At 41.9% G+C, this 8,671-nt stretch overlaps 1 pseudogene; it reads right to left on the reverse strand.

Moving 5' to 3' along the window:
* Positions 1–3,552: 3,552 nt before the first annotated feature.
* Positions 3,553–3,669, reverse strand: LOC126177775 (5S ribosomal RNA; annotated as a pseudogene).
* Between the last annotated feature and the right edge of the window lie 5,002 nt (positions 3,670–8,671).

Raw genomic sequence — 8,671 nt, forward strand, 5'->3', positions numbered from 1 at the left:
TTAAGAGTAACTGATTAGTAATCATCTGAAAAATCCAAGCTGCTAGTGTAAGTTTTCAGCTGAGTCACAGTAGATTAAGGAATGTAAATATGATATTGTAACTTGCTGTAATATTTCATGAATGTGTGTTTTTATTAGTCATTGCCGATGTACTTAGACGCTGTTTTAAGTTTCAGGCTAGTACATGCGTGTCATGATGGACAGTGTTGAGTTATCCGCTGTGATAGTGTTTATGGACTCCTTGAGATTACTCGGGAGTGAGTTTTTCCGAAAGAATTCAGTGAAACGGACGTTCTGGAAATGCCGTTACAAGGGCGAGTGAGATCAAGCGTGCCGCACAGGCGGGCGCAACAATACTTGCGAGGCGAAACCGCTGTCGGCTCTTGTGCCGCTGTCGGCTCTTGTGCCGCTGTTGGCATCCTTTGTACTTGCGAGTAGGGAAGGTGGAGTTGTTTTTCTTCCCGGACAGCTGATGTGAAAGAATTCTGCTGTCAATATTTATGTTTTATTTTATCTGCTGTATATTATTTTCTTGTTTAGCGTTAATTGGACATGACGAGAATATTAATTATGAAAAGGTTACATAAAAATGTGTATTCTATGTAATTAATTATTAGTTTGCATATTTTGATATACCTGTTTTTTATGACCATGTACTCTGATCAATTTTGCAAATAGTATTCCATTTCTTATAGTGTTACGAATTTTAATGATTTTGGAATAGCTAAACCATTTTCTATGTTTTCTATGAATTTTGATATGTTGTCAACCTGTTTTATTTTGTGCAAGATGACAGAGTGGAATAAGATTAGGAGTGTCTCCACTCAATTATTATTGTCTAAAAATTGGTTTATGGTTAATTAGACGAATGCTAAATTTTTTTGATGTTTTGAGCATATGCATTTCCGCTGTTTCTTTTTTGGGACATTTTCTGAGTCTGTTTACATTACACGAACATCCTCAGACAATGTGGGGCACGTGTAACGCCGGAAATGCTTATCCTCCTATTTCCATCTATTGTGCTATTATTTTCTTTCCTTGCTTTGTTACCTCAAGATATGACATTTCTGTCTCTTTGTATATTGTAATTGTTTTACTATTTGTATATTTATGCATTTATGTCGATGTATAATTGGTTTGTTTCGTAAATATTATTTGTATTTTTACGCTGGGTCTTGCCTAGGGAAAACTGCTATCGAACGATTACGTCGATAGGTCGTGTGAAGAATCAAAGTGTGTAGGATCTTTGGTAGTGTTAACTCTGCCGCGTGGAGCGCGGGCTGAGCAGTTGGAGTCTGGCTGGAGTAGCGAGTGGAGCAGGTGTGTTGTGTGACGCTCCCGCGAGTTGCTGCGCTTTCGGGGTTTGGCAGCATGTAATTGCGCTCGACTTGCGATGATAGTTTCTGACATGGTGTCGCGGACGGGAAGCATTATCTGGCGCACATCAAGAGCCCGTTTCGTCTGGTGACCGTGTCGAGAAGAAGGCGCGCCAACATCCAGCTTCTACAACAGCGACGGCCGACAATGAGTGACTGTCGCCACCTCCTCGACCGACGGCTTCAAACCTTCAATCAACCGACAAGGAAGACTGGACGCACGTAAAGTTTTAGAACTGTATGGCAGACCTCAGCTTTGCTAAATTAAGTCAGGGTGTAGCGAAATTTATTACTTCTGACAAACTTTCAGTTTTCACACTACACGTGTCAACCTTCAGTTGCCACGCTTCTAGTGCTAATTATATGTGTAATAACCTTTCCTTTTCAGTTACTATAGTAATTGTCCTTAGGACTGGCGACCGTGATTTCCCCCAAATCTCAAATACCTAATTACCGCTAGTTAATTGTTAACGTAACGGCTGCACATTTACTTTCTTTATTAACTTTACCCCTTTTCAAAATTAATTTGCACCAGTTTCATTAGCACATTTCCTTTCATTTAGATGTAACCCTTTCCTCCCTCTTTACCGACAGGTTAACTTCGGTGACGATTGCTTTTCCAAAACTCCCATTAGGTACACGCGGTTTCATTTTTCACTGTCATTAAGGTCGGTAAGTGAGGGGGAGGTTACACAGTGTCAAACACGCAACAACAATAGTGCAAACTCTGATTCTGCGCGATCTCTCGAAGCTAAAAACAAAGTGAGGAGGGGGTTAGTGTTTAACGTCCCTTGGACAGCGAGGTGATTAGAGACGAAGCATGATGTCGGATTAGAGACGGCTGGAGAAGGAAAGCGGCCTTTCCCTTTCAAAGAAACCAGCCCGGCATTTGCTTTAAGCGATTAAGGAAAATCATGGAAGAATACACTGCGGGGTGGGCCTCGAACTGCATATGTATCGATGTTGTTATTAATTAGTAACCTACGTAAGTTATTACGTTATGAGCTCCAGGTAGTCTAGCTGCAGTAAAGAGACGTGAAATTGGCCGGCGGTCGCCAAATACTGATCGTTAAATGTCTACAGGTAACTGTTTCAGATTGATGCCAACCTCAGCGACTGCAAAGCAGTTACGCTGTAATTGCGTGACGAAGTGTTTTTGAGTTTTCTGTGTGAGCGGGTGATTAATCGACTAATAACAGTAACTGTACATATATTTATATACATTATGTGGGATGACACACAATCACAAAGTTCACTAAGTGTTTCGAATGTCATTTTCAGGATTCCATACCTCAACCGATAAAAAGTTCCGCTTTCTGGCCATAGACAGGCGAATCGGGCGTGACCCGCCACCGTGTTGTCATCTGCCAAAGGCATCACTGCATGCGGTATGCAGGGACATGTAGTCAGCACGTCACTCTCCCGGTCGCTGTAGAGTTTCTTGACCGTGGAACCGCCACTTTTCGGCCGAGTAGCTCCGCAACTGACCTCTGAAGTGGGGCCGACGTGATTTAGTTATCTTTTTTTAAAATTTGTATAAATAATGGTAACTCCTTGAAGATATGTGGAGACGGTGGCAGACCGAACGGCTGTTATTGTTACATTCACTTGTAACACTACTAATTCTCGTTAATGTCTTGTAATGTCCTTGGAAGTCATCGCTTTACCTCGTTTCTCCTTAGTAGTAGCAGGTCAGGAATCTTCTTCTGTGCCTTTCCTCTTACTGAATAGATAAATTTCTTCTTACGCTGTCGCGTCGGTAAGGCATCGTCTTCGTGGTATACGATTTTCGTCGTAGGAATCTTAATAGGTGTAGGTTTTTTGTCCTACAAATTACAACCCTGTCCAGACTTTTAATAAACACTGTATTGAACACGTTTTTATGAAGTTTACACTTTTTTCCTTCACACAAACGATGGAGTGTCTCTGTAGGGCATCCCCCCATGGGGGCTTCGGAACAAGAGAAGTGATTAAAGCACTCCGTCTTCAGACCACGAGTGGCCTACCGGGCCCATCCGACCGCCGTGTCATCCTCAATAGAGGATGCGGATAGGAGGGGCGTGGGGTCAGCACACCGCTCTCCCGGTCGTTATGATGGTATTCTTGACCGAAGCCGCTACTATTCGGTCAAGTAGCTCCTCAATTGGCACCACGAGACTGAGTGCACCCCGGAAAATGGCAACTGCACATGGCGGCTGGATGGTCACCCATCCAAGTGCCGGCCACGCCCAACAGCGCTTAACTTCGGTGATCTCACGGGAACCGGTGTATCCACTGCGGCAAGGCCGTTGCCAAGGTAGGTGATTAACAAAAGAAAACTGTTAACAAAAGAACATTAAAAAAATTGAAATTACCGACATAACTTTGCTTCTATAGCGCATGTTGTATAATCCTGTTCGGTATATCTTCTGATAAATCGTGAGAAAGAGAGAGACAGTTTAAAAAAATGACAGTCTTCCAGGTATCCCAGTTTGGTAGACTACAGGCTGAGTGCACGACACAGAGCGCTGCCAGTACTGGGAGTCGAGACCGAGCCCTGCACCTACCAGTCATCCGCCCTCAGCACTCGGCTACGGAATTGCTACAGGATCGCTTTGCTGTCCCTCTGGTTGTCTGTCCCTCCCTTAATACCACTTTTTCTCAGGAACGGGTTGAGGTATTAAGTTGAAATTTATGAAATACTAAAGACTACGGTCCCCTCGCAGTGTAAAAAATGTTAAGCTTCTAAATCAACACGATCACACTGTCTTACGGCCATTTATGTGACATGTTTTGATACTCGCAGACTCACTAAAAAAAACGATAGATGAAATTTCTGCACACGTAATTAAGTTTGTACGGAAAGCCCAGAGCGCGAATCCTACTCGCACTTGTCCGTTTTTCTTTCCTCCCTCTACTCATTGCGTTGTATTACAACAGCCTCAGTTTAACTTTATTTTCCTTTGATACAAAAAATATATCGGGTCTGAAGATGACCGCCACGTGGCTTCCGTTTGAAAATTATACCACAGCAGCGGTACGATGTACACAAGCCCGTGAGTTGTCAGCAAAGGAAGACACAAGAAAACGTTCCTCCTCTGACGTCCTATGAATACCCAGTGGCTGCGCTATTAGCGGTCTTTTTTTTTTTTAATGTGTGTGAAATCTTATGGGACTTAACTGCTAAGGTAAATAGTCCCTAAGCTTACATACTACTTAACCTAAAGTATCCTAAGGACAAACACACACACCCATGCCCGAGGGAGAATTCGAACCTCCCCCGAGATCAGCCGCACAGTCCATGACTGCAGCGCCTGAGACCGCTCGGCTGACCCTCGCGGCTATTAGCGGTCTGCCCCTGAGGTAAACGGCCACATTTACGTAGCTCACAGCCGAATTAATCAACATCAATTAAAATTAAGCACATCTTAAAATATTACTGCCTCTGTAACCAAGGACACCCATACACGAGACAAAGCGGGCCGCTGCCCCCCCCCCCCCCCCCACTCGGCTCCCAAGCAAACAAAAAAATGTAGTGTAGTCTGATGGTTTTATGCCAAGAAAATTATTTAAAAGTCGGTTGTTGTTGTGGTCTTCAGTCCTGAGACTGGTTTGATGCATTTCTCCATGCTACTCTATCCTGTGCAAGCTTCTTCATCTCCCAGTACCTACTGCAGCCTACATCCTTCAGAATCTGCTTAGTGTATTCATCGCTTGGTCTCCCTCTACGATTTTTACCCTCCCAGAACATGTCCTACCAACCGGTCCCTTCTTCTTGTCAAGTTGTGCCTCAAACTCCACTTCTCTCCAATTCTATTCAATACCTTCTCATTAGTTATGTAATCTACAGTATTCTACTGTAGCATCACATTTCGAAAGCTTCTATTCCCTTCTTGTCCAAACTATTTATCGTCCATGTTTCAATTCCATACATGGCTACACTTCATACAAATACTTTCAGAAACGACTTCCTGATACTTAAATCAATACTCGATGTTAACAAATTTCTCTTCTTCAGAAACGCTTTCCTTGCCATTGCCAGTCTACATTTTATGTCCTCTCGACTTCGACCATCATCAGTTATTTTGCTCCCCAAATAGCAAAATCCTTTACTACTTTAAGTGTCTCATTTCCTAATCTAATTCCCTCAGCATCACCCGATTTAATTCGACTACATTCCATTATCCTCGTTTTGCTTTTGTTGATGTTCATCTTATATCCTCCTTTCAAGACACTGTCCATTCCGTTCAACTGGTCTTCCAAGTCCTTTGCTGTCTCTGACAGAATTACAATGTCATCGGCGAACCTCAAAGTTTTTATTTCTTCTCCATGGATTTTAATACCTACTCCGAATATTTCTTTTGTTTCCTTCACTGCTTGCTCAATATACAGATTGAATAACATCGGGGAGAGGCTACAACCCTGTCTCGCTCCCTTCCCAACCACTGCCTCCCTTTCATGCCCCTCGACTCTTATGACTGGCATCTGGTTTCTGTACAAATTGTAAATAGCCTTTCGCTCCCTGTATTTTACCCCTGCCACCTTTAGAATTTGAAAGAGAGTATTCCAGTCAACATCGTCAAAAGCTTTCTCTAAGTCTACAAATGCTAGAAACTTAGGTTTGCCTTTCCTTAATCTATTTTCTAAGATAAGTCGTAAGGTCAGTATTGCCTCACGTGTTCCAATATCTCTACAGAATCCAAACTGATCTTCCCCGATGTCGGCTTCTACCAGTTTTTCCAATCGTCTGTAAAGAATTCGCGTTAGTATTTTGCTGCTGTGACTTATTAAACTGATAATTCCGTAATTTTCCCATCTGTCAAGACCTGCTTTCTTTGGGATTGGAATTATTATATTCTTCTTGAAGTCTGGGGGTATTTCACCTGTCTCATACATCTTGCTCACCAGATGGTAGAGTTTTGTCAGGGCTGGCTCTCCCAAGGCCGTCAGTAGTTGCCCTTGTCTATAAATATTTTTTTTTCTTACAGAGCAGGAAAACTATACACTTTAGAAGCTCTTAATGACATTTCTTGGATTATTGGCTTCGGCCGTTGATTGCTGGGTGCATATTAACGCAAAATACGGCTGGGAACCGCGAGCCCCACCATCACTTGATTCAGTTGGCATGCGACCCCCGAGCCCCAGTTAGACGACCAATGACACAAACGCTCTCAGCAGCCTTACAGTTACATTTGCTCTTTGTGATTATTACGCTGTGTGCATTGAAGCAAAACGACTCATTCCTGTGAGAGCGCTTCGTTATATGTGAACTAGCTGACAAATTCGGAATTGTGAAACCTTCCCGTGTCGCTTATATCTCTTTTGTTACGCAACCTTCCCTTTTACAATAATCCATGAAACCTTCCCTTAGGATTTCTACCTCTTGCTTAATAATAACAAATGAAATCTTCCCTTTGAAATTATTCTCTTTCTCAATCTTCGCATACAAATTTAAATGCTGCTTATTAAAAGTTATTTTGTGATTATTTCGACGAACCATAGAATGTGTCGTCGTCGTGGCCTTGAGTCGTTACCTGCAATAACCCAAACCTGTTCCTCACCTTTTTTACTGTTTCTGGATCGTCATCTGACTGCTACATCGAACTGCAACATGAATATACTTAATCTGTTTTACTATACTCTATCAGCTGCTGGTGCGCTGTCATAATAAGTGGCTGTATTTATTACCAAAGCTGACGTTATTCTTTAATAGCAAAGCTGACGTTATTCTTTAATAGCAAAGCTGACGTTATTCTCTAATTAATTTGACTGAGGTTACGTAATTCTCAGTTAAACATTTTCTTGACAACAATAAAATTTTGCGAAGATTTACGTTGATGGTTTTTGAGATGGATTATAATCAGTATTGCAATATTGCTGGCAAAAATTAATTATATTCTGAATGAAATTATTTTACAAACGTTTTTACAATAATCTTACAACTAGCAATGCGAAAACATACCTTCAGTAGTCATTAGTTTCTCAAAAAATTAATTCAATAATATTAGTTTCTCTTATGATAATAGTTAGCTGATGTCTCTGTACATCTGTAAATCATAGCTAGTGGCTGGCAGGCACCCCGCTCCTCTCAACCTCTCGCTTCAGACCTGCTACCGACTCGCTTCACATCTCGCTAGTACTGACTTCCTACGAACGCTGAAGTGCGTTCTCTCCTACCAACAATGCTTTCTGGCGCAGAAAATCCCTGATACTATTACAAAATGTATCAATGCGCTGTCTTTCCCGCTCTTTTCTTAAAATGTTTCCATATGCTGTCTCTCCCACCCTTTTTAAAATTATATCAATGTGCGGTCTCTCGTGCCGACAATACTTTGGTGCAGACATTCCCTGCTTCCACTATTATTTTCAACATGTCAAATATTAATTATTCCTACTTAATCCTATTAATAAAATATAAACATCTTTCATAAATTGTGGTTTGACAATAGAAATATAAAAAAATGGTTCAAATGGCTCTGAGCACTATGGGACTTAACATCTGAGGTCATCAGTCCCCTAGAACTTAGAACTACCTAAACCTAACTAACCTAAGGACATCACACACGTCCATGCCCCAGGCAGGATTCGAACCTGAGACCGTAGCGGTCACGCGGCTCCAGACTAAAGCGCACGGAACCGCACGGCCATACCGGCCGGCAATAGAAATATACACGTAAATCTTGCCAATATTCTATTAAAAACGAAAACAAAAAAATGAGGTGCATTTATAGTGAAGTATCGAAGAAATTTCGTTTCCGTGTACTGAAAACACCTTTGAAATTACGAAGCAGTCGTGCAAAGAAGTATCCATATGTACAAACGTATGAGTACAGTATCCGAATTCAGAAACATGATCTTAGACTGTTTCCGTACGCTGGGCGCAGCTGTTTCGTGTGTCTACGACCCTATTTTGTAAACGACCCTATGACAACGCCTCTCCATAGCTCTGTATAAGGCTATTGTTTTCGCCTACAGCTGTTTGCGCTTCGCAGCGGAAAGCTGTCAAAAGCGCTGCCAGATGTCAGGGATTTCCTTACGTTTACTCTACTGTGGGAGTGTCTTAGTAGTAAAGAATAAAAGTATTAAACTTCATATATGACGCGGCAGTTTTTCACGCATCTCGTGTTTATGACGCCATCTCTCCTGAAATAAGTGTGGTATCACGATATATTTGTGTAGGGGCATTTAGCGGCAAATATGGACCTTGTCTACGAAATTTATTGCGAATACAATTACTAGCACAGATGTGGTACATTTAAACGTCTTAAATAATGTGGCACCTCTTCATGCACCTCACTGCTTATGACTTCATATCT

This window comes from Schistocerca cancellata, chromosome 3 (assembly GCF_023864275.1).
Source record: "Schistocerca cancellata isolate TAMUIC-IGC-003103 chromosome 3, iqSchCanc2.1, whole genome shotgun sequence".
Taxonomy (NCBI): Eukaryota; Metazoa; Arthropoda; class Insecta; order Orthoptera; family Acrididae; genus Schistocerca; species Schistocerca cancellata.